This window comes from Triticum aestivum, chromosome 3B (genome assembly GCF_018294505.1).
Source record: "Triticum aestivum cultivar Chinese Spring chromosome 3B, IWGSC CS RefSeq v2.1, whole genome shotgun sequence".
Taxonomy (NCBI): domain Eukaryota; kingdom Viridiplantae; phylum Streptophyta; class Magnoliopsida; order Poales; family Poaceae; genus Triticum; species Triticum aestivum.
The window spans coordinates 491,517,528-491,544,709 of NC_057801.1; the positions used below are offsets into that span (position 1 = coordinate 491,517,528).

At 47.7% G+C, this 27,182-nt stretch overlaps 1 pseudogene; it reads left to right on the forward strand.

The window, feature by feature from the left end:
* Window positions 1–726: 726 nt before the first annotated feature.
* LOC123067559 (DNA ligase 6-like) lies at window positions 727–25,288 on the forward strand (annotated as a pseudogene).
* Window positions 25,289–27,182: the final 1,894 nt, after the last annotated feature.

Sequence of the window (27,182 nt, forward strand, 5' to 3'; positions counted from 1 at the left end):
CTTGTTGACATATGTGTTGTGAACGTCCACAATTTTTTTATTTCTCTAAAACATTTAAATTTGTTTTTCGAATATGTATCATGGGAGCACAGATGATGGTATCACCTCATATTCTCCCCTAGTCAAGGATCGAAGCCCATAAAACCCATTTTTGATTTTTATAGAGTAGGGCATTTTGAAGACCGAGCTTCATGGAGCCCTTTATTTTGAAAAATTTAAAATTCATAAATTTCAGATTTCAAAAATTCTGAAAAAATTCCCATCTAATATATAGAGAAAGTGGGGAGGTTTTTTCCCATTGTCATGTTTCCTCAAAAAAAAAATCTGAAAAAAATTACATATGTTCGCAAGGATGTAAAGTGTATGTGCGATTTTCTTTAGGATAAAATACCTTGAACTGCGAGCTGCACAAAAAAAACAAACTTTAAAGATGAACATTACATATACTAAAAAAGGCCCAGATTTTTCTTTGTTGTGTAGCTCACATTTTAATGTATTTTGACCTGAAAATTTGCACACATGTACATTATATATCTAAGTATATATGTATATATTTTCAAAAAGAATTTAAACTCAAAAGTTTGAATTTTAAAGTTTTCAAATAAAGGCCTCCATGAAGCTCGGTCTTTGTTTGACATTTTCGATTTTTATAACTCTTCTCTCCCAAAGAGAAAAAAACACCTGTTGGAAAACCGCCGCGGCGCCGAGCCGAACCTTCTTCATGGACCCAGCAGGCCTCCACGCCCCACCCCTCCCTCCTCTCCTCTCCTGGATGTCTGCGCGCCAGCGCCACCACCGCACCATGCGCTTCCTCGCCGCCGCCGCCGCCGCCGCCGCGCTCAAACCCTAAACCCTGCACCGAAACCAATGGCGTCCCTTCTCTGCTCCCCCGCCTCAAAATCGCTCTCCGTCACCACCTCCACACTCTTCCTCTCCTCGCTCGCGTCGCTCACCCCCGCCCACACCCATCCCCTCTCCGCCTCCGCCGCCACCCCGCCCGTCCCGGCCTCCGTGCCACCCACCGGCCTCATCCCCAACTCCCGCTTCCTCGTCGACGCCTTCCGCCACGCCGGCGACTTCTCCGTCTCCTACTTCCTCTCCCACTTCCACTCCGACCACTACGCCGGCCTCGGGCCCTCCTGGCGCCGTGGCCTCGTCTTCTGCACCGCTCCCACCGCCCGCCTCCTCGCCTCCGTGCTCTCTGTGCCGCCGGAGCTTATCGTCTCCATTGACATTGACGTCCGCATCACCGTTGATGGCTGGAGCGTTGTTGCCGTCGATGCCAACCACTGTCCTGGGGCCGTCCAGTTCCTCTTCACCTCCCCTGGACCAAACCCGGAGAGGTATGTGCACACTGGCGACTTCCGATACACGCACTCCATGAGAAGCAACCCTAATCTGCTGCAATTCGTCGGTGCTGATGCGTTATTCCTGGACACCACATACTGTAACCCCAAATTTACATTTCCTTCTCAAGAGGAGTCACTGGAGTATGTTGTCGACACGATAAAGCAGGTGAAGGAGGAGAGTGGGGCGGCTGGAGAGCGCGTCTTGTGTTTGATCGCTACTTATGTTGTGGGCAAAGAGAGGATTCTGCTGGAGGTTGCAAGGCGCTGCGGGTGCACGATTCATGTGGATAGTAGGAAGATGGAGATTTTGACAGTATTGGGGTTTGGTGGGGAGAAGGGAGTTTTTACTGAAGACGCTTCAGCAACAGATGTGCATGTCATAGGGTGGAATATTTTGGGGGAGACATGGCCCTATTTTCGGCCGAATTTTGTGAAAATGAAGGAGATCATGGTGGAGAGAGGGTACACCAAGGCAGTTGGGTTTGTACCAACCGGATGGATGTACGAGACCAAGAAGGAAGGGTTCGCAGTTAGAGTGAAGGATTCACTCAAGATACATCTTGTACCTATAGCGAGCACTCGAGCTATGATGAGCTGCGGGACTATGTGAAGTTCGTGCACCCAAAACGGGTAATTCCCACTGTGGGAGTAGATGGTGGGAAGCTTGATGGTAAGGAGGCAATTGCTTTACAGAAACATTTTGTTGGATTGGTGGATGAGACAGCAAACAAACACGAGTTCCTGATGGCATTCAATCGAAGATCGGCACATGCTTCTCTTAGCCATGAGGATGTGTTGGCCAAATGCTGTAGAGAACAAGATGGCGAGGAGTTTGCTTCGTTACCAGAAAACAATTCTGTTTCTGAACTACCAGACAATTCGGAGATTAAGATTACAGAAGGAATGAAGAAAGAACTGTCAGATTTCCTACCCTCATGGGTCAACCAGGACCAGATTCAGGGCCTGTTGATGAGCTCAGGTGGTGATGTTGTTCAATCAGCATCTGCCTTCTTTGAGCGGGAAAGAGATTTCTTTGAAGAAGCAAATGTTTCTAATAATGAAAAGCCTAAGTCAGTGGAAATTCGTACTTCTGATCATGGATCTTCTGCTGACACAAGTAGTCAGCAGGAAGTTCCTTCATTTTCACAGAAGCCCATGGAGCATTCTGCCAAGCTGGTAAACTTGACTCCTGTGAGAATGAACTCAAATCAAACCAAGAAGGAAAGAAAGAGGGGTTCTAGTACTGTAAACAAGTCAAAAAAGAAAGGAAAATCAACTGCCTCAACAGAAGCTGGTGGACGCAAGCAACCCACAATCACAAACTATTTTGGTAGAGCAACGGCAGCTGCTTCTAAAAGCGAGTCAGCCAATAAAGTAACAGCTGATCCACATCAAAACAATGGGGAGAATGACAACCAGTCAATGGACATTGTGGAATCACACAAGCAGGGAGTAAACCAGCTTCTTCAGATTGTAGATGGCAGCATGTCCAGAGAATCTGCAATTTCCTTGCTTGAGAAGACCAAAGGAGATGTGAATGTAGCAGTTGACATGTTTTACAGTAAAATCCAAAACAATAATGTACCTGACAGTGACATTAGTATTGTGCCGCAGAATACACAAAATGAGATGATAGATAAATATGATAACACAAACATGGTCCACAATTCTTCTCAGGCTACTCCAAAGATGCAAAACTTGTATGTACAAACTTCTGTAGCACAAGCAGATTCGGTGAATATATCATTTGTAACGCCCCGATCTGGTTGAGGGGGACCAGAGTAGGCTGGATCGGATCGAGAGAGGGGAGGGGGAGAAGCTTGGAGAAGGGGATGAGCAGAGGAGAGGGTAGGTGAGGGAATTAGTTCATTTCTTTCAGCCTACTGATACACGCCCCTGTCCAAAGCTTAAGTACCCACGCACGCCAACTGGCCCGGGCCCTATGCGGCAACAGGGGGGACCACACGCGCTTACACTTGGCATGCCAACTGGCAGTCACACGGTGGTATGCAGCACCGGGGTGACATTCTCCCCGCCTTGAGAAACGGCCCCTTCTTCGGAGTTACTGTCTTCCCAGATTGGTGGCTGTGGATAGCGACGTCGAAGAACTTCATAGTCTTCCCAGGTTGTCGACGGAGGAGTTGTGTTCCATGCCACCTGCACCTGAACCACTGGTGCGTCTCCTCTCTTCATCATCCTCCGATCCAAAATCTGAACTGGGTTAGAGTCCACTGCTGATAAGTCGACGGTCGCAGGCAGTTCGGAGAACACTGGTGTATAATTGGGTGTGAACGGCTTCAGCTGGGACACATGGAACACAGGGTGAATGCGGCTGTCGGGCGGCAGCTCCAGCTTGTATGCCGAGGGACCAATTTTGGCGCTGATGGTGAATGGTCCGAAGAACTTGAACGCCAGCTTGGCGCACGGGCGGCTGGCCACCGATTTCTGCACATAGGGTTGCAGTTTCAGCAGTACTTGCTCCCCAACCTGAAAGATGCGCTCAGTGCGATTTCTGTCTGCAAACTTTTTGTACTTCTGTTGCGCCCGAGTCAACTGTGCCTGCAAGTTTTCCTTGTGCAGTGCCCAATCCCACTGCGCCCCTTCCGGCAATGATGCTTGTGTTGCCGGCCATGTTGCCATGCTGCCCTCGTTGGCATCCACCCCATACAGAGCCTTGAACGGAGAGCAACCCAGAGAAGAGTGGAAAGAGGAGTTGTACCAGAATTCTGCAGAGGGCAGCCAGCGACACCATTGCGTGGGAGTGTCGTGAACAGCGCAGCGCAAGTACATCTCCATGCACTGGTTCACGCGCTCGCTTTGTCCGTCCGTCTGGGGGTGATAGGCAGTGGAGTAGAGGAGCTTGGTGCCCGCGCTGGCTAGCAGTTCCCGCCAAAGCACGCTGGTGAACACTTTGTCGCGGTCGGAGACGATGGAGGAGGGGATGCCGTGCAGCTTGACGATGTTGTCCCAGAACACTCTTGCCACTCGTGTCGCCGTGAATGGGTGTCGCAGGGGCACAAAGTGTGCAAGCTTGGTGAAGCGGTCGACAACCACCATGATCGTGTCATACCCTTCGGACTTGGGCAAGCCCTCGACGAAGTCCATTGTCAGATCACGCCACGGGGCTGTCGGAATGGGCAGGGGTGCCAACTTGCCCGCTGGTTTATGCAATTCATGCTTCGCCTGTTGACAAATCTGGCACTGCCGCACATAATCTTCAACATCATGTTTCAAACCCTTCCACTCAAACAGCTTCTTGACTCGGTGGTAAGTTGCTGTCGAGCCAGAATGGCCCCCCACGGCACTGTCATGCAGAGCGCTGATCAGTTTGGTGCGCAGGGCTGTGTTTGCGCCGATCCACAGCCGCCCGCGACGGCGAATGACTCCACGGTACAGCTCGTACTCCTCGTCGTCCGGACTGTGCAGCGCGAGCTGCTGAATCTTTTCCTGGGCATCTGGATCCGTGGCATACGAATTGGCCACTTCCTGAATCCATGTTGGCTGGCAGAGGGACAGAGCATTGGCGCTGTAGTGACTGCCCACGCGAGAGAGAGCATCCGCCGCGCTGTTGTCGACGCCCTTCTTGTACTGGAACTTGAATTGGAGGCCGACCAATTTGGACATGGCGCGGCGCTGGACATCGGTCACCAGATGCTGGTCCCCAAGCGTGCATAAGCTTTTGTGGTCCGTGACAATGGTGAACGGCCCGCGTTGCAGGTAAGAGCGCCATTTGTCCACGGCCATCATGACGGCCAAGAACTCTTTCTCGTAGGTGGAGAGCTTCTGGTTCTTCACGCCCAACGCCTTGCTGTAGTATGCGATGGGGTGACCGTCTTGGACGAGCACGGCACCGATGCCGGTGTCGCAGGCGTCGGTTTCGATGGAGAATGGCTTGTTGAAGTCGGGAAGGGCGAGCACCGGCGTGGTCACCATCGCCTTCTTGAGCGTGTCGAATGCGAGCTGCGCCGACTCGGGCCATGCAAAGCCTTTCTTGGTGAGCTGCTGGGTTAGCGGCTTGGCAATGATCCCGTAGTGGGGGACGAACTTGCGGTAATAGCCGGTGAGCCCCAGAAAGCCACGGAGCTCGGTGGCGTTGGTTGGAGTAGGCCACTGCGCCATGGCGTCTGTCTTCTCAGAATCAGTCGCGACGCCCTGCTTGGAGATGACGTGACCGAGATAATCAATGTGATCTTGCGCGAACGAGCACTTGGACATCTTGGCATATAGCTGGTGCTCGCGGAGCAAGTTGAGGACGATGCGGAGATGTTCCAAGTGGTCCTCGAGTGTCTCACTGAAAACAAGGATGTCGTCAAGAAAAATGATGACAAACTTACGGGTATACTTGGCGAAGATAGCGTTCATCAGGCATTGGAACGTGGCCGGAGCATTTGTCAACCCGAATGGCATGACTCTGAATTGGAAATGGCCGTGGTGAGTTTTGAATGCTGTCTTGTGTTCATCCTGTTCGCGCATGCGAATTTGATGGTAGCCTGCGCGCAAGTCAAGCTTGGAGAAGAAAGCCGCTCCGGCAAGTTCATCGAGTAGCTCGTCGACGACGGGCAAGGGAAACTTGTTCTTCACGGTCACGTCATTGAGACGCCTGTAATCCACGCAGAATCGCCAGGTGCCATCCTTCTTCTTCACAAGCAAAACTGGCGCCGCGTATGGACTGACCGAGTGCGTGATCACACCGGCGTCGAGCATTTCTTTGACCTGCCGCTCAATCTCGTCCTTTTGCAATGGAGAGTAGCGGTAGGGCCGTGTGTTTGTTGGCTGGGCTCCATCTTCCAATGTGACCGCGTGATCATACTGCCTGTGAGGAGGCAAGCCGGTGGGTGCGGTGAACACGTCGCTGAATTCTTCCAGGAGATCGTTGATGGGCGTCTGCGAGGGCTTGCGTGGTCTTGGTTTGGGGGGCTGCATCTCGACCATGGCCATTGCCCAGATATCATTGCCGGCGATCAACTTGCATAGTTCTGCCGGTTGCACCGCTGCGAGAGTGGGTGTCGACTTTGGACGAACACCTTGTAGCTTGACTGTCTCGCCCTCGTGCAGGAAGGAGATGAATTTCTCCTGCCAGTGGCAAGTCATTGGGCTGTTCTTCTCCAACCAGTCCATGCCTAGGATTCCATCGTATGCGCCTGTGTCGAGCTCGTACATCGGCGTCGAGAACATGTGGCCCTGCATCCACCACTGGAGCTCCGAAACTTGGCGCGAGCAGGTTAGTCGGTCGCCGTTGGCCACCCGCACATCCAATGTGGCGATCTCTTGCGTTGTCGCCCCAACGCGCTCGACGAACGACTTGTTGACGAAGCTGTGGGTGCTCCCAGAGTCCAGTAGAAGGAGCATAACTTGGTTGCCCACAAGTGCGCGGAGACGGATTGTGCTTGGCGCCTCCGAGCCATCCAGGGCGTGCGCTGATATTGTGCAACACTCTGGAGGGGGTGCTTCTTGTTGGGGTGCATCGAGCAGGTCGAGTGCGTGCACGGTGTCGTCGGTGAGCAGCTCCCCGTATGCGCCCACTTGGATGGTGAGGAGCTGGGCCTGCGTGTTGCAGCGGTGATCACGAGTGTACCGGTCTCCGCACTTGAAGCAGAGTCCGTTGGCGCGCCGGAACTCCTTGAGTTGTCGTTCGCGGGCGTAGTCGTTGGGCTGTTGGCGGGGCGTGGCCGGCGGCCGGGCGGGCACAGGTGGTGGTGGGCGGCCCTGCGGCTGCGGCCGTGGACGCGCCCTGGGCGTGTTCAGCTCCTCCTCTTGAATGCGTGCGAGAATGGACGCACGCGTGATGCTGTTGGGCGCCTGCAGCCGAACTGCTGCGCGCAACTCGTCCTTGAGGCCCAGCAAAAATTGAGCGATGAAGAATTTGTTGCTGAGAGATGGGTCGAGTGCCAGGAGATGATACATGTATGTATCGAACTCCTTGCGATACTCGCTGACCGTGCCAATCTGACGGAGCTGCAACAATTTGTGCATCTCCATCTCAAATTCGTCGACCCCGAACTCCTCTTGAATCGCAGCGCAGAACGCATTCCAACCGAGGCCGCCATGTGTTTGGCGAAATGCCTGAAGCCAGTGAGCCGCTTGCCCTTCAATGTATAGTGTCGCCGTGGTCACCCAACTCGCGGCCGGCACATGGTAGAGGTCGAAATACGCCCGGCAGCGGTCGAGCCAGAGGTAAGGCGCGCTGCCATCGAAGCGAGGGAAGTCGTGCTTCGGCGGCTTGACGTAGTGGTCACCGTGGTGCTGCTGCTGGTGGTGCGCCTCGCCGATCTGGTGGTACTGCTGGTGCTGGGATTGGACGCCGGGTTGTGGTGCTGTGGCCAACAGGGGCGGGCGCTGGTCTGAGAGGCGCGGAGACGGCGGCGGCCCATGTTGGTGCTGTGGCGCCGGGGCCTGGGGCCGCGGAGGTGGTGGTGGTGGTGGATGGAGCACGGTCGGGGAGTGCGATTCCGACGGTGAGGGCGATCTCTCCAGCGCCTTGCGAGTCTCGTCGACATCCGCCTGTGTGAGATCGACTTGCTTGGCGAGGGAGCGCAGATCTTGCGAGACTTGGGTGTTGAAGGCGATCTGCGCCTCGAGCCGCTTGTCGCTGTCGACCTTCTGTTCGTCGAGGCGCGCGAGAATCGTCTCCATCATGGCCTTGAGGCTGGTGGTGTTGTCGTCCATGGCCGCCAGCAACTGCCGGGTCTGGACGGAGGGCTTGGACGGTGCCGTCTCGCACCCCTGCTAGATCGAACCCCGCCGGGGATTTTGCGTGATCTCGCCGGAGCAAGTCACACCCGAGGCGGTGGATGTTACCGATCCAAATCAGGAGGCAGCAGCGAAAAAAAAATTTGGGGCAGGATCGGAGGCTCTGATTACCAATTGTAACGCCCCGATCTGGTTGAGGGGGACCAGAGTAGGCTGGATCGGATCGAGAGAGGGGAGGGGGAGAAGCTTGGAGAAGGGGATGAGCAGAGGAGAGGGTAGGTGAGGGAATTAGTTCATTTCTTTCAGCCTACTGATACACGCCCCTGTCCAAAGCTTAAGTACCCACGCACGCCAACTGGCCCGGGCCCTATGCGGCAACAGGGGGGACCACACACGCTTACACTTGGCATGCCAACTGGCAGTCACACGGTGGTATGCAGCACCGGGGTGACATCATTGCCAGTTGAAAAGTATCTGCCGATTGAGCATGGTTAGCTACTAGCCGCTGAGAGTTTTTATCACCTTGCTTTGTTGTGAGTCATGCCATGTATGTCCACTTCTGCAGCTTGCTGGACAGCAGGACAGCCTGCGCCATACTTGCATTTGGCTCGCACTTTTGATCTTGTAGAAAGAGAAAAAGGGAAGATCAAAACTACTGCCATGCTTTGCAACATGTTCAGGAGGTTTTCCAATGTTTATCACTTTATAGTTTTACCTATCCATGTTGCTGTTGATCATCCACTGAAATGTTCACCATTTTAATATCTTATTACCTTTGAATGCAGTTTGCTTGCCTTATCACCTAATGATGTGCTACCTGCTGTTTATCTATGTACTAACAAAATTTCTCCGGACCATGAAAATATGGTAACTACAGTAATTACCGTACTTCACACTTTCCCCATATCTACTGTTGGTTGCTTCCTTTTAACATCTCAGTTGAAACATTGGAAATTTATACCGTACAGACTCTATATCACAAAGATAAGTTGATTGTCAAACTTAAGTTATGGAGTATCGGCAAATCTTTTTCTTGTCAAATGCTTTCTTTCAAACCCCTCATTTACTGTTTAAATATACATTATCCTATTCTAGCATGAGTAAAATACACTAGAGGTCCTAAAAGTATTCCAAGTGTGTCAAGTAGGTCCTAAAAGTTTGAAATCGTTCACCGTGGGTTCTAAATGTGTGTAAGTCGTTCACCGCGGGTCCTAAAATTATTCCAAGTGTGTCAAATAGGTCCTAAAAGTCGCGGGTAAAATACACATATAGGACACGCGGTGAACGATTTCAAACTTTTAGGACCTACTTGACACACTTAGAATACTTTTAGGACCTCCAGTGTATTTTATTCTTCTAGCATTGTACTTTAGTCTTCCCTTCCATGTTCATCTTTTTTTTTTTGAAATGCTTTCATTATGCCTAGTCAATTTTCATGACACACCAACACACTAACTCCATTCCTGTTAATGAAGCTAGGAACTAAACATTGGCGGCAGTCTAGTTATATCTGCTATGGAGGAGTCGCTAGGAACGAGCAAATCTAAAATACACGAGATGTACAAAACTTACGGTGACCTTGGTAAGGCTAAAAGTTAAAAGTAGCAATATTATTGTTTCATATTATTAGTTTGGAGGAAATGGCCTACAGCATGGTCTCATGGCTGTGTCGTTGCGTATCAATCCATTTGACAGGCTTTTGAGAAGTTCCAACATCAGTCTGTAGCTTCATGCACGAGTTATTATTCTTTACTCCCTTTGCTTGGAAATGTAAGGTGTATTTTGTTTGGTTAATACAAGACATGACCAACAACTACTCCCTCCGTAAAGAAATATAAGAGCGTTTAGATCACTACTTCAGTGATCCAAACGCTCTTATATTTCTTTACAGAGGGAGTACTCTATTAATATTTGGTTTATGTGATACAAAATCACAATCATAATACTTCTGAATACAAATCTATTGGCACTGAATTTATGCCATGTAATATTACATATCAATTGATTTTGTTGTTGGTCAATGTCTTGGCTTAACCGAACAAAATATTCCTTATATTTCCGGATGAAGGTAGTAACTACTTTTGGGATGATATTAACTCCTATTATTTGTTATCTATGTTACGCCATTTGTTCTATGGATATAAGCTATTTAATGTTCCAAATATAGTTTTCTTTATTACAGTATATTGTATCAACAGCAGTTGTTGTGTAATTTGTAGGTGATGTTGCCCAAGAATGCCGTCAGAATCAAACACTACTTGCTCCTCCTCGTCCACTCTCAGTTCGGGATGTATATTCTACACTACGAAAGCTAAGGTCTTATTTACAAGAAAATATATCTTCTTTTGATGTTCATTTTACCTTTATATATCTATTTTACCATAATGATTGGTCAATCGTCCACCTTTCTTTCTACTCAATATTACATGCTACAACCTACAGTTCTTCCCTGAGTATTTTTTGTTCTTGCAACACATACAATTCTTTCCTGGCTGACTAACGACTTGGGTCCCACCTCATCATCTAGGCGCAAGTTGTAGTCATAATGGACAGGGTAGGTCAAGTCAACATTCAAGTTAGTAACTCGAGAGTTGAGTCTCACTTTGTTAAACTAAGATGTTTGGCTTCTTTCATAACCAAAACTTAGGCTTCTATCCAGTCTGTCACCTGCTCAACCAAAGTTGATAAGTATTCCAGTAACTTGCATGAACCAGCCCCTACTCCCTAATCAGTAATCACTGAGTGAATAGACTGTTGCAGTGCTATAGAGTGGTTTGGGTCTAGCTACTGTGGTGGGATTTGCGGCCATTCTAACCATAATGGTATTATTTTGCAAAGAAAAATATTATATGGTAGATGAAATTTTATTTGCTTGAGAATTCTGAAAAAAAAGAACATGTCAAAGTGGTAATTATTCGTGGTTTAAAGGCCATATAGGTCTAGATTTTAGAGCCACTAGGATACTCATATCTGCTACCGTATCTCAAAGCTGTTGACTATTGTTTGCGTTCTTCAGTATTGTGGAACAACAATACAGAGTAAAATTGTTCACCTGCATCTCTAATCAGTGGCGGAGCCAGGAAAAACCAGGAGCCGGGCCGGGCAGCAAGCTAACTAGAAAGACAGAACAGAAAATAATACAGAGTAAAACTGTCCACCTGCATCTCTAGTCAGTGGCGGAGCCAGTAAAAACTAGGAGCCGGGGCGGGCTGCAAGCTAACTAGAAAGACAGAAAATCGTAACTGGATATTTGGATACATATTACTCCCTCCGCCCGGAAAAGCCTGTCCCAAGCTTGTCCTCAAATGGATGTATCTAGCACTAACTTGGTGCTAGATACATCCATTTGAGGGACAAGCTTTTTCGGATGGAGGGAGTATGCAACTATAAGTCAAATAACCAATTTCAATAAAACCTGAAGTTAAATATGACAACTAATAATTGAATAAACTATAGTACTTACTTATATGAATAAAATACTAGGTATCCAATTGCCCGATGAAGCACCAAAAAATAAGACCCACCAAACTAAAAAGTAAGAACTAGCAATTCATAGTGGTGGTGTAAAAACTTATTCACAATGATTTTCGTTACGAAGAAAGTTCTCTGACACCGGCAATAGTAAAGCTAATTCAAGATGAACAACATTAGGGTCTTGTTCTCATGCCGGTGTCAGAGTTCCGGCTGCACAACATTTGCATTCTCAATACTTGATCTAGGAACGAAAAATCTCCTCGTATCAATTTTTTTAATAACATAAGATTGAAATTCGGTGATCTAGAATGATTGAACTAACTAACAATGGTTAGGCTAGAGGAGTCGAGAAGAAGTAATACTCACGTGGAGTGAGATTGATTTTTCTTTAATGAACCTGCTCAAAACGTTGGAATTCCCAATTTTCTATATCCGTATGAATTACAAACAAATATTAAAATCCCCAAATTCAAGGCATGAATTATCATTCCACAAATTTGTGTGTGTGTGTGCGCGCGCGTCCACTATATAAAATCTCCAAATCCAGTTAACCTGAACTTACCTCTCCTAATCAGTCGTCGGCACGAATGGCTCATGGCTGGAAGGAGGCGCTGTCAGGTGTCAACTGTCGTCTTTCCTGCTAGGAGGAGCTGCGCCAACGCTGACAAATCATCGGCGGCGTTCTTCGTCTGCAACTATCGAACCGTGGCGGCCAATCGAACTGCTCGAGGGAGGAGGCGTGAGCAGGCTGTGTTAATTTGTGCGAGCATATTGTTTTGTAACCACCCCTCCTACCTCCTCCCTCGACCAGCCATGAGCCTAGGGGCAACCGTATAGGTTAATTAGATGGGCTTAGAAGACCAAGATGGCCCAAGAATAATTTTCCCGGGCAAACGACGGTAGCTTTAGCTAATAATTACATGATGTCACAGCTATGATTGAAGGAACAGCTCGCAGGTGAGCCCGGGCAGCTGTCCCGGCTCGGGTACTGCCTCCGCCACTGTCTCTAATAGAATCCAGGATTCTTTCTATACATGCACAATATCTTAATTACCCACGGGTTGCTATACATAGATGGCTAAGGTTAAACCTGAGCTACTTTTAATCCGGATTATAACTCCTTTTGTATGGTTACAATCATATCTGTTGTCTGTTTACAATACAATTTTTGATGATTATACTATCAACCCTATCAATTATTAACATGACGTGCATGTCATATCGGATGAGAACCGTCTTGTCAAAGTTCCATAGGCACTTTGTATCCTAGCAACTGATGGTAAATAACCGGTCACTGTAGATTGCATTATTTTCTGTTCAGTCTTGGTCTCATACTTCTGTTTTTTTAATGTAGTAATAAGCAAATAGTTAAATCTTTGAATATTCTGGCTTTATTTCATGCAATAATCTCACTGTTTTCTTTCAAGATAAATAGATAATAAAATTTAATAACAACCGTACTTCGCATGATATCATTTATTGCTACAGGGAAATGATAATCTGTTTAATTTCATCAGTTTTTATTTTCATTTTAGTGCAATATCAGGTGGTGGGAGTGCTGGGAGGAGAAAAATTCTTGTGTTGCATCTTATTCGGTCTTGCAGAGAAATGGAAATGAAATTTCTTGTTAGAACGCCGGTCAGGCATCCTTCCTTTATGCTTGTATAAATTTCTATTTTGCGCCTGAGGCTGTATTGCATAGAATAACTGCAGATTATACTTCGGTTTTGTGGTTTTGGTCTTCTGTGCTTACTTATCTTCTAATTCATCCTTCTCACATGATGGACAGCTTCCATCCATTCCCACACTTGTTAAATCCTAGTATACAAATGCTATATTAGCAAAGGAAACCCTCAGTTTCAGTATCTAATTCATTATGTATTTGTTGTTCTCATTATCTTTGTTCATGCTTCCAAGTCTTTGTGAACCTATCTGAATTAATATGGCAATAACTAATCAATCTTGGATTTTCCTATGTCTACCCTCCCCCCTTTCGTGTGTGTGGGTGTGTTTTACCAACAGGTCCGTAACTTGCGTATTGGCGCTATGATGAAGACAATCTTACCCGCTCTTGCACATGCCGTTGTTCTTCATGAAAAATGTTCAACAGGTCCTGTGGTATCCTTGGAGGATGTAAAATCACAATTGCAGGTTTGTTTAACTAAGTCGAGCCTGTTCTTTTGTTCTACAAATGATTTGGTTTGAGGGTTTGAGCTTTGCTCATATGGGGCGAGGTTGTAAAATCACAATTGCAGGTTTGTTTAACTTTGTTCTGCAAATGATTTTGTTTGAGAGTTTGAGCTTTGCTCATATGGGGCATGGCTTGTCTCTAGGCCTATACTAGGGGGCAGGTGATTTTGAGGCCCCAGATTTGACTTGTGCTCTTGTTAGTTCTACTTTTTTTTAATGTTAGATGTGACCGTCGCTTGCTAATATTCGACACACAACAATAGAACCATTACTCCAATCTCATACTTTCCTTCGTCATTAGCTTCGTTATGGTAATATAAACTTCTTAGTCTCATACTAGGTACTTGAAAAGAGAACATAGCTATGCCACCAAGCATCTAACCATATACTATAATGCTCTTTTTTTCGAGAAAACGCAAAGGACTCTTTGCGTTTCATTTCATTGAAAAGATGAGAAGATATAGTCCTCCTAGGAGGTGGTGGTTACATGGGTTAACACCCTATCAGTGAACATCCCAGTTAGTGGGATGGACTGCCCTGAGGCCCAATGCGCCGGCTTGTGCCCAACATTTGGCTTCGGCCTTAATCCTATCTACGAGTGTGCGAACCGAGGGGCGCGCATTCTCGAAGACGCACTCGTTCCGCTGCTTCTAGATCATCCAAGGGACGAGCATGGCGATGGATTGCAGGCCTTTCCGTAGCGCATGTGGGGTCTGCCCTTTCGTTCGTTGCCACTAGTCCGTAAGGGTGGGCTCATTGTTCGGCGGTTGTGAAGGTATCCTCGCCCAGGCCAGGACGTCGTGCCAGGTTTGCCGCGAAAACGGGCATTCTAGGAGCAGGTGCCACATCGACTCTGGGGCCTGATCACAAAGGAGACATCGTGGATGGTGTTGTAGGCCACAACGTGCGAGTCTCTCCGCCGTCCAACACCGGTCCTGGCTGGCCAACCAGTGAAAGAATCGGACGCGGCGCGGTGCCCAGCTCTTCCAGGTAAGCTTCCAAGACGGGCATCTCATGGACTCGTGGAAGGTTGCAGCGTAGCATGACTGTGCCGTATAGGTGCCACTAGCCGTCCATCTCCAGAGCATTTGGTCAGGCCTGTGTGATAGGCTGATGTGATGCACGGCTTGCCAAAGCATCAGGTATTGGCCAATCTCATGAATCCCTATCACTCCTTGTATGTCACGAGCCCAAGCGTTGCCCGCAAGGCCTGCGGCCACCGTTGTTGATTTGCGTCGTCGTTTGGGTATGCATTGGTAGAGTGATGGTGCGAGTTCACGCACGGATTGACCGTTGAGCCATCGGTCGTCCCAAAACAGTGCCGTCAGTCCATTGCCAAGCGCCATGGTCGTCGATGCGAAGAACAACGCGCGCTCCTCACGGAAAAACTGGAGGTCGGGGCCTCGCCATGCTCGGTTGTCGTCCGTGTGGGAGAACCACATCCAGCGCAGGCGCAACGCGAGGCCAGCGCGCTCCAGGTCCTGGACTCCCAGCCCGCCGTACTCAAGCGGACGGCACACGTCGCCAGTTGACGTGGCAGTGTCCGCCGTTAGCAGCAGCACGCCCAGCCCACAAGAAGCCGCGCTGGATCTTTTCAAGTTGTCTCAGGGTCTTCTTGGGTGGCGCAAACGCGAGTAGTTGGTGTATCGGGATCGTGGCGAGCACCGATTTGACCAAAGCCAGCTGCCCGGTTTTGCTCATGAGCCATGCTTTCCATGTGGGGAGCCGAGCGGCCACCGAGTCGACAAGGGGTTGTAGTTGGGCGGCTGAGGGCGGTGTAGCGTGAGCGGGATGCCGAGATAAGTAATGGGCAGCTCCGCTTTTGTGCATCCCACCTGGTCAATTGTAGCATCCGCCTCGGGGTCACCATTGAGGGCAGTAGCAGAGCTTTTGGCATAGTTCATGCGGAGGCCGCTTGCTTCACTAAACAGGGCCAGGATCACACGGACGGCCTCCACGTTGTCTTGCGTGGCATGGCAGAATAGCATCACGCCATCGGCGTACAGAGATATGGCCGGTATGTCTCGTCGGGGGTGCAGCCGCTGCAAGATGCCGACGTCGTGGGCACGGCTGATCAGGCGCCCAAGGATGTCCACGGCGAGCACGAAGAGCTGCGGAGATACGGGGTCGCCCTGACGCAGCCCGCAGCGGTGCCAAACTGGCGGTCCCGACTCTCCGTTGATCATGATCCGAGTGCTCGATGATGATAGCAAGATCGCAAGCCACTCCCTGAAGCGAGGTTCGAATCCGTACTGGCCAAGAGCCTCGAAAAGGAAGGGCCAAGATAGGGAGTCGAAGGCTCGCGTTAGGTCTAGCTTGAGCATCACTCTCGGAGCCCCTAGTTGGTGCAACAGCTTCATCGATTGCTTGACGAGGACAAAGTTGTCGTGTAGGCTCCGTCCCGAGATGAAAGCGTTTTGGTTGCGGCTAACCATGTCTCCTAGTCTGGGCGCAAGGCGGAGCGATAGCACCTTCGCGAAGATCTTCGCCACGAGGTGAATGAGGCATATCGGCCGGTAGTCGCGGAGTTGGCAGGCGTCTGCTCGCTTCGGGAGCAATGTCAAAAGGGCCTGGTTGAGCTTGCTGAAGCCACGACCGCGCAGCTCAAAGAGCTGCTGAAAGACGTCGAAGAAGTCTTGCTTAATGATGCTCCAGCAGGCCCGCAAGAATTCCGCGGTAAAGCCATCCGGCCCCGGCGCTTTGCGGGCCGGGAGGCGCTTGACGGCGTCCCAAATCTCCTCCGGGCTAAATGGTGCCTCGAGGTCGGTCAGGTCGTGTGGTTCGATGATCTGCGATAGGTCCAGCGTGTGGTTGCGGGCGACGGAGGAGCCAAGGAGATCGTCAAAGTATGTGAAGGCCGCTTGGGCCATTCCCTCCTGATCAGTGATCGCATGTCCTTCGACCACGAGGCTGAACATGTGATTCTTCTATCGGCGGAATGAGCATTGCCGGTGGAAGAAGGCTGTGTTAGCATCGCCGTCCTTGAGCGTGGTGATCCGCGCTCGTTGCCTCGCGATTGTGCGCTCTAGAGAGGCCAGCCCCAAGTATGAGATCTTGAGCTGTTTTCGCAGCCAGTCCTCCAGGGGAGAGAGCGTGCGGTCTTCCTGGGCCTTGTCAAAACGCGATATGAGCTCGCGGGAGATGGCCATCTTGTCACGAATGCACCCCTTGGACTTGGCGCTCCAACTCGTGAGTCTGCGGGCGGTGCACTGGAGGCGCAGCATGAGATGCCGGAAAGGGTCCGGATCGTGCACCGATCCCCAAGCCGCGGCAACCGTGTCCTGGAATCCGTCAAGCCGCATACAAAAATCCTCAAAATGGAACCTCCGATGCGCTGCATGCTTGGCCGCGCGATCGAGGAGGAGCGGGCAATGGTCGGACACGACGGAGGCGAGGCATCTCAAGTGGCAGTCACCGTGCGTGTCCTCCCAGTCCACGGTGCAAAACACGCGGTCCAGGTGCACCAGGGTGGGCGGGGTTTGCTCGTTGGACCGCGTGAATCGTCTTCCATTGAGGTATACCTCCTTGAGCACGAGGTCATTGACGAGGCGGCGGAACCTTCCCATCATGCGGCGATTCAAGTTGCCGTTGTTCTTGTCTTCATCGCGTAGGATCAAGTTGAAGTCACCGCAAAGCATCCACGGCCCGGGGCAGTCCGCGCGTATATCACAGATCTCCTGCAGAAAGGCGATCTTGTCCGCGTCCTCTTGGGGGCCGTATACGATGGACATCCACCAAGGCGTGCCGATGGCCGTGGCAACCCTTGCCGTGATGGCGTTTGTGGTGAACAGGACACGACCCTGCTCTTCCACGCGAGCAGGAAGCCTCCCCTCGTGCCGTTCGCCGGGAGGTACGTGTAGTCGTCAAACTCCGAACCGAGGGCATCAAGGACAACAGACGAGCAGATCAAAGCCATTTTAGTTTCTTGTAGGCATACAATGGAAGCGCCGGTGGTGTCCAGCAGCGATCTAATGGCATAGCGCCGTTGAGGCCGCGCACATGCCATATTGCTATCTTGATGTCGTGATCCATGGGTGCACATGATCGACGGGGACGAGCATCACGTTTCTCAGGTCACTATAGGAACCTTCCGTCAATTCCAGACATGTACTTGGAGGACATGCGCGTAGGTATGTGTGCTTGTGGTGGTGGTGGTGATGTGTGTGCATGCATGTGTCTCTTTTTTGCAATCCTGAAAATACTGCAATATCTATTAATTAGAAGTAAATGAATGCGTCAGCACATTTTAAGCATCTGTCCCTTGATGAAGCCAATGCTACACGATATGTGCATTATGTTTGTAAGTGGTAAGAGGAAAACCCGGTCTATTTTGCTGAGTGCCCATGTTGAGTATCTTAGGGAAAATTGTATTACTGTTGTCTGTCGTGATTTATTAGGAAAAATACTCGAGGCTTGACGCCAAATTATATATTACTGCTAGAATCTTAATTCTTACCACAGAGCGTGAAAATGGCCGCCTCCATTCTCTTATCGACTACAAAGATGCGAAAGTTTGACTTTTTTGTGTCCCTAACTATAAAAATATTTCGGCGAATTGGAGGAAACTTAATTTAATAGCTGGGCTCTAAAATGTTTTTTTTTCTTCTTATTCTTACGAGAACTTCTTTACTCGTGGAGAAAACAGAGATTCTTCACTATCCACTTTCGCGCATCTTTACTATATAATGATTTGATTTTTTACACTTTCTGAACAAAGAATTCTACCTTCCTTCCTCTTTGAGCAGAGCCTTTCAACTGAAATTACTGAGGCATACAATGTCATTCCTAATATGGTGAGTAATCATTAATGAACTTATTTCATTTGATATATGACGGTACAGGCTTTCGTATTTCCTAGCTATTGGTTACATCAATGTTAAATGTGCTGAGTATCTACTATCTAGCTTACATTGCTAGAAAACCTATATCCTTTCCAAAAGAGCTCTGGTGAGTTTGTCAAGAGAACAATTTTTAACCTTCATCATAGTGCATTAATATTGTAATAGAAAATTGATGTACAACTTGTAATATTAAATTCCCTTCATTTTATGACTGCCCTTTTAAATGGTAATTATGTGGTGTCCATAATATGAATGGCTATAAGTTAATCTATGTGCTTGTGGAAAATGGTGCAAGTGGTGGTTCGAAAGGCACTGATACGGGGACACAGAGACAAGGATACTTACAAGGGGACACGGGATCAGCAAGTGCGTGTGTGTGTGTGTGTGTGTGTATATATAAAGACAAAATGATAACAACAGAGGATACTTAAGATTTGGAACACCATCCCTAAGTTCACCCTCTTCACTGTCAACGCTAGCATTCCCAAATGCCATGCTCCCTCTGCTAATCAGCAACAAGTGAACAGCAGGTCTGCAGTAGCAAATCGAGCAAGTCAGCAACAATAGCTAATTTGGGACAGCAGCAATGGCAGGCAATAGCAGCAGCAAATCAACAGCAATAAAGTAGCAACAGCAGCAGCAAATCAACAGCAATAAAGTAGCAACAGCAGCACAGTAGCATCAATAACAGGAACGACGAGGAAGAAAGAGGAGGGAGGGAAGAGATGGACAGAGGGCGAGGTATGTTGCTCCGTCGCTCGAGCTTGCTTGCCAACGGAAGAAGAGCAGTAGCAGCCAGTACAGACAGTGGTTGCAATGAGTACAGGAGGCGGCGCGGTCGCTGGAGGCAGAGGCACAGACCAGCTCGCGGTCGATTTGGCACTTGTCTGTTGCCTCCCCAGCATAGTTAGGGTTGTAATTGACTGGTATTGGGCTCCTGTAACCCCGTGTCCATACTGTATCCCTGCCGTATCACAGTGTTCTTTTTTAGATAAAAATAGATGGGATTCTCGAGGATAGCCGTATCCGTGCTTTTTAGTCCAAAACAGGATGGTTCTTGCTTCAAGCGAGAGAAAGTTTACCTTTTGCCGTCATTTTTCTAAAGGAACTCTCGCTGGCACTATTTTCAGGATTTGCTCGTTCCCTCTCTTCTTTGTGAAGGCGCTACATTTGCAGCTTCGTCCTTAGCAATGGTACCTGGCACACCTATACCACCTATGCTTGCAAGGTGTGTGCATCTGATGCTGTTTCCAGTACAATTATTTTTAACTGACCTATTTTATATTGTAATCATGGTTTCATTCCTTTTTTCTTTCAGAATTACTAATGGGGTCACTCAAGCACTGAAGTTGTTTCATGGTAGAGCATTTACTTGCGAGTACAAGTGAGTACATTGCTCTCTTAAGAGATTCTTTCCTAGCAAACCTACTTTCATGACCAAATGGTCGTTCTTACTGTACATTAACTTTTTATGAAGTGCTAAGTACTCCCTCTGCCAAATTATAGTGCACATAATATTTTTCAAAAGTCAAACTTTGTAAACTTTGACCGAGTTTATAGAAATTTATCAACATTTACAATACCATTGGATTCATCGTGAAATATATTTTCACGTGTTATATATTGGGTATCATAAGCATTTTTTTTCTATAAACTCAGTCAAAGTTTACAAAGTATGACTTTGAAAAATATTATATGCACTATAATTTGGCAAGGAGGGAGTATAAAACATCGTTTCTAGCTGCACTTCGCTTGAGGCTGGTTAACGGAACTACAAAAATCAAAGCACCACCATTTCAAGCATAACCATAGGCTTTGTTTTAAGCATCACGAGAACTGTGGAGCCTGGGCAAAGCAGTTAGCGAGGAGTACTTTCCTATTGTCTTGACACCAGCTGAGTTTGCATAGTTCGTAGGGCCAGTTATGTTGAAATCTGGGTCTGTGATTGCCATAAGCTACAAGCTTCTGACCGCTTTTGTAGTTTCTAAAGGAAACTATTTTAGTTAAGTCCTTAGACATGTCATGCATAACTTATTTCATACTAACTTTCCTTTGCTTTCAGGTATGATGGTCAGCGCGCCCAGATTCACAGATTAACTGATGGATCTGTGCAAATATTTTCAAGGCAAATGAAAGATTCGACTTCCCAATTTCCCGATTTAGTTAACATGATCAAAGAGCTTTGCAACTCAGAGGTGGCCAGCTTTATACTGGATGCTGAAGTAAGTTTGATTCATGAGGATGACCTCTCTATGTGCTATGTTTATAGTAGACCACTCACCACTTACTTACCTTCTAATTGTTTTTGTTATACTTGCGCGTCCAAATCAAGGTTGTGGGAATCGATAGGAATAAAGGAAACAGGCTGATGTCATTCCAAGAATTATCTTCAAGAGAAAGAGGGAGCAAGAACTCCTCAATTGCAATTCAGAACATAAAGGTGCTATGATTGTTCTGCGACCCACTAAGTTCTGTTACTGCTTTGGACTCATCAGCATTTTGTTTTTGATAGCACCTTTACTTGATTAATGCCTATAACTTTGCCAAGAGGTAGTGCGAAGAAATTTCTCTAATTAATTCTTATAACTGAGAGCTTAAGTGGAGTGAGCCTTGGCTCCATGTCGTCTCTCGGGTTTTGTCGGATTATTTATTGAGGATGGATTTTGTACATGGAAGGGTGGGCACTTGAGTTTAGGGTCAAGAAATTCATATATGCGTGTCATGTTAGAACATGTGCATCTGCAGAAACTCATGTTCTAACATGATTGATGCACATCTATGACTATGTTGGGAAATTTTGGAAACACACAACACAAGTAGCTAAACTCTAAACTGAAGCAGCCATTGCTTTTCCCACCATTTTTCAAAATGTTGCACTTGGCCACAGATATTTCCACAGTTTCTCTATGTATGTCCTTTTATTTTGAAGCACTGTTAAGTTTGTAGTTGTCTTTCTATTTTCCTCATTTCTGGTATCCTTTGCTCAACATATAGTAGCATGCGTGTTACACATTGTCAATGAGACTGAGTGGACTATTTTATGCTTTGAACAAATAATGTACTTTTGTGTTTGCTGTGTTTGGATTTCCTTCCTCATATCTAATCATTTTAATTATCACAGCAAGTTTATTCTATTTTTCTACTACTAATGTTTGGAGTTCCTTCTTCGTAAATAATTATTTAATAATCTCAGCAAGTTTATTCCATTTTTTTTATAATTGCAGTCTATTTATTTTTATCATCATCAATGATAATGATAATACCAAAGCTGATACTATTTTGACCATTCTGCAGGTTGACATCTGTGTGTTTGTTTTTGATATTATGTTCTGCAACGGACAAAGGTAATGTTGTGAGGCACTTTTGCAGTTTATAGTTTTTTTTATGAATGGAGTGCCTGTATTTGTGTACATGGTTGAAAAGACTTTTTTTAATAAGAAAATATATTTTGTTGAGTAATCACCCCTGTTCTGTAGCCAGAAATACTCTTTCAATGATTGGCAGCATCCTATATATCAGCAGAGAGATCTGTTGCTCATATCCTTTATTCACAGAGTGATTAGTTATCAGCTGAATTTAGTTTGCTTGTCCCACACGTCAACTTCAACGGTCTTATGCTTTTAGTTTGTCAGTGATGTAATGATATGTAGAAAATGTTAATGTCCTTACACAATTGATGATTCGGAGAGCTTAATTGCATACCGGTCATGTCACGTGGAATGCCTAATGGAAATGTTTGCTATAAATTATACTTCGTTTTACCTATGTGTTATACGGATGGTTTATTATTGAGTAAATTGCACTTCGGATCACATATTCTTACCACATTTAACATTAGGTTAAATTGTCCTGTAATACTAGTGCGTTACTTGCGGCTGGGGCTTGCTTGAGTGTGTTGCATGGATGTGGCAGATGAGTGAGGTGGCCTCCATGTGACAGTTAACAGGTTGGCCATGTCACTGAACCGACTCAGGTTTGTTATGCCTGGTCTGGTCTCATCTTGTGATGACAATATCTGGTCCGGTTTTTTGCAATGTGGCGCAAAGCTGCAACAGTCGTAAAAAGCAAAGTGCAATTGTGTGGAATAGAAATGCCAAAATGCCAACGTACAAGAAACCAACTCTTGATTGTTTAATTCAAAATACAACGAATTTAACTGTGTTTTTCTGCAGGCTATTGGATAACCCACTTCGTCAAAGGAGAAGCTGTATGATTCAGTACCATCTTGAAAACTTGTATAAGTACAATGTGCTTTGTTGAGTAATGCCTCTAAGAATGTCCTCAAACTCTTCCTGCATTTTGCCTCGCAGACATCCATGACCTTTTCCAGGAGAAGCCAGGATACTTGGAGCTAGCTCAGCAGTTAATTGTAAGTTTCATCCTCAAATGAAACACTCCTACTTTTATGGATGTAAAAGGTTGTCAGGACTCAAGTGGTAAATACTACACGGCTAAAGGACAGACCCAAAGCCTGAACCAATAGAATACACATCCAAAGTTCGAGGTTTGATAGAGTAATCACAGCATCAGACACGAATAGCTCATGGTGGTTATTGCCATTTTTGGTGATAAACTTGACGCCAGCGATCTGAGTTCACCATCACTACAGAACTAACAACTGTAGAAACAAACTGCCTGTCTTTTTCAATTGATGTAACCCTGACGGTATCTGCTCGTACTAGCTAATTCGCTATTACCACCATTGGTGCCATTCCTACATGCGCTACTACAATTAACATGCTGCATCTTTTAATGTCAATGGTAGCTGATATCTTGTCTCATCCTTTTCCTTTGTTTCCTTTTAACACTGCTCACTATTTGCTATCAAAAATCTATAACACAAAACATTTGGGGGGGGGGGGTGATTATCGATGTTACATTTTCAGGGTAATGCTTAATTTTTCAAGCATACGAGGATAGGAAAATTCGAGTCCATGGGAATTTGAAGCCAGGTGGCGCAACTGTTCGTCAACTCCTCCCACCTAAGTCAGCTGGGGTCACATAGGATACTACTAACTCACTCTGGTTGAAATTGCAAGATCTGGAGTACCGCTCGTAGTATACAATCGTTCTTTCTGTGCTTGCTTGTTTAGAATCTATTCATGCATGTTTGTAACTGCAGATGAATCGATTTCTTCTACGCAGGTTGAAGAAGATGAAGCATCGATAGATAATTCTAGCACTTTACACAGAATGAGCAGCTTTTTTGAAAAAGCATGCCAGTCTTCTTGTGAGGGTATAATGTTGAAGACTCTTGATATTGATGCTGGATACTCTGCTTCCAAGCGCTGTGATTCATGGTTAAAGGTGCAAACTGATGTTGTATGCTGAAGAAGCATTTGCCTTAATGCCTTACATTTTTCTGAAACATCTTGCATGACGTTTGCAGGTGAAGCGTGACTATGTGGAAGGCCTAGGTGATAGCCTTGACTTAGTTCCAATCGGTGCATGGTATGGAAATGGACGGAAAGCTGGATGGTAGGTTCTCCGCTTCCCGTCGCATCGAGTCAAATGCCCCCAGCTTATGCTTCAGTTTGTTTTCACAGGTACAGCCCTTTTCTGATGGCATGCTACAACCCTGAATCTGAAGAATTTCAAAGTGTCTGTCGTGTTATGTCTGGTTTCTCAGATGATTTCTATAAGGAGGTATGTTTGAATTTTTATTTCGTTTAATCGTGCCACACTTGCCTGTAGTAACCTGGCATCTTTAAGAACACATGCCAGCAGTTGCTTACGTGCTTGAATGTGATATTTGCTTTGACAAATTGAAAGTACAAAAGAATGACGAACTGTGAAAATTACATATACCGGAATGATTATGTAGAGATATACAGGATGCGAGATGCTGACTAGCAATTCTAGTGAATCTGTTCCTAAAAGGATAAATTATTGCCGTGGCATCTATTAGTTTATATTGTTTTAATTTGAATGCAAAATTGTCCATAATCAGAATTATGTATATTGCTGTTATCTATGTTTATGCCTTGCATTGCTGGAAATCTGATCTGCAGATGAAGGAGTTTTATTCTGGTGAAAAGATACTGCCCAAGAAACCCGTGTACTACAAAACAGATGAGCAGCCGGAGTTGTGGTTCACTGCTGAACAAGTTTGGGAGATCCGAGGTGCAGGTAAAATGTGAAGCCCTGTCATGAGAACATCTCCGTTTGGAAACTACAGCATTGTGCATTAGGGAACCTAACGTGCCAATTCATTCCCGGTGATTCCTCTTTTTTGTGGGAAATGCCAATTCTTTCCTGGACCAGGCTAATTTTCTTGGGCCTGTACCACATAGTAGTTCACACAGACCTTGGAGAAATTTACGGATATCTCGCAAGCACGGCGTGTCTAATTTCCTTCTTCCTGGCAGATCTCACACTATCCCCTGTCCATCACGCGGCCATCGGTGTCGTGCATCCATCGCGTGGGATCTCAGTGAGGATGCCGAGGCACATACGGTGCGTTCCGGATAGGAGCCCAGAGGATTGCAGCACGGCCACCGACGTTGCTAGCATGTTCAGAGCCCAAACCAGGAAGATGGAGGTCAGCAGCGATGGCCCGGGTGCAGGTCACCAGTGATTATGTATCAGCCTCGCAGTCTGTTTTGTACATGTACATTAGCAGGATAGTTTGAAGCTATCGCCGTAGTAGCTTTTCACCTTTTGTACGTACCGGTACCGTCGTGTAGTGGTACTAAACAGTGGCCTTCTAATGCAGTCCATTCTGATATTTGCCATTCTATACCAGGATTCCACTGTTCGAGTTGTCACCAAATTCATCGTGCAGGGCGAGCAGAATGAGAGGAATCACGCCAGTTACCTCTGAAATGCCCCACCTGTCTCAAAATGTAAAAAAAAAACGTCTTACATTTTGAGACAGGTAGTATCAAACCATGAGACTGGAAGATTATTATTTTTCCTCTTTAAGAGTGTAGTAGCAATATCGTAGTGCATTAAAAAAGGAATTACAGGTTGTTTGATTAATAATACCGATATAAAGCTACAGGGCCCAAGACAATGATCGATTTGGTTGGTTGCTTCGGACAAACCTCCTGACAAGAGACGCCAGTTTCATTTCCCCAACTCACTCACGCAGGCGACTTGACAGGCTCTCAAAGCTCAAAGCCTAGGTCAACGTGCACAGGAAAAAGGCCTATTATGAAGGCGAGAAAGGGCCTATAATTGACAACAACAACGAAGCCATCAACTTGTCCAGCTTGTCGACGGAGAAAATAATAATCTTCTAGCACCAGTTGAGAACGCAGGAAGACAAGAAGCTCTCTGTAGTCTCCATCTCCCGAAGCGTTTTGCCTACGTAACGAAAGCAGCAGTCTAAGTCTAGGCTGCCAGACTATTAGCTCACACCGATTCTCCACTCATGTATCATGCTTACCAATAATTATAAGTATTAATTATATATAGCATAATCAAAGGTGATAACCGAAGCGTGAAAGCACCACCTTCTTGGACTAGCTAGGTGTGGTTGATATGAATATGCCTTCAGACACTGGATATTATGTCATGACAAAAGGCAGCATTGACTTGGAACTTAGGGCCATGGAATGACGCGCCCCACGCCCACGCTCCTGCGACGCGTCGCCCCGGCGCCCGCAACCACCCCCGCTGCCGCAGCCGCCCCCGCCGCCGCTGCCCTGCCCCAGACCCGACCTCTGGGCAGCCCCCCGCCGTCCCCGCTCCACCCGCCTGGCTTCCCATGGCCGCTCGCTTCAGGGGGGACGGCCGCAATCCCCTCCCCGTTGCATCTGGCTGTCGCTCCCTCTGCAGATCTGGAGTCGCCGCTGCGCGTCGATGCGAATTCGAGCTCCTCCTTTGTCGCCGATTCCCTGCTGGAGGACCCTGCGGAGGCGGGTGCGGTGCGGCCGCGCTCGGTCAGCTTTGCATTCAATGCCATGGTGCTGGATTCCACCCCACCCCTCCCATTCAAGGCGCGCACCGGCCTTGCCTCAAGACTGCTCCTGCAGGCGCCTTCAAGACCCGCCGGCGTGCGGCGTGGAAGTCCTGTCGCTCCAGCCCCGAGCCGGCCGTGTCCCCTGGCGCAAGCTCCGATGATGGTTGGCAGCTAGTCAAAGCACCATTTTGGTGGCGTTCCCTCCCCAGCTACCAGCATTCAAGACGGAGGAGAGCTGCTGCTTCTTATTCCCCTCCAACAGGCAGATCTTTCGTCCCCCACCGCTTCCGTACCTGCCACCGCTGCCTCGACGTTGGCCACTCCAAGGCCGACTGCCGGAACCCATTCAAGTGTCGGGAGTGTCGGCAGTGTGGTCACCGCGCTCGTGACTGCACTGTGTCGCCCGCCTCCTCGCCCCCGTCCTCGAGGTGTGATTCGCCAACTCCAGCTGCGACTGCGTTCCAAGCCTCCTCGTCGTGGTGCCTGCTCCGGTCGTCGCCAACATCAGCTGCGCCCCACGCCTCCCCGACAGAGTGCCTGGAGCCCCTTGCTTCTGCGATGCCGCGCGTTGGAGACCCTTCGCTACGCCCCGAGGAGGCCCATGTGGTCATCTCCTCCACGCCGGCAATGGAGGCCAGCGCCGTCTCCCTCTCCAACCTGGGCGCGCTGGTCTGGATCGGTGGGAACCGCCCTCGCGTCAACCCTGAAGAAATCAGGAACGCCCTCGCCAAC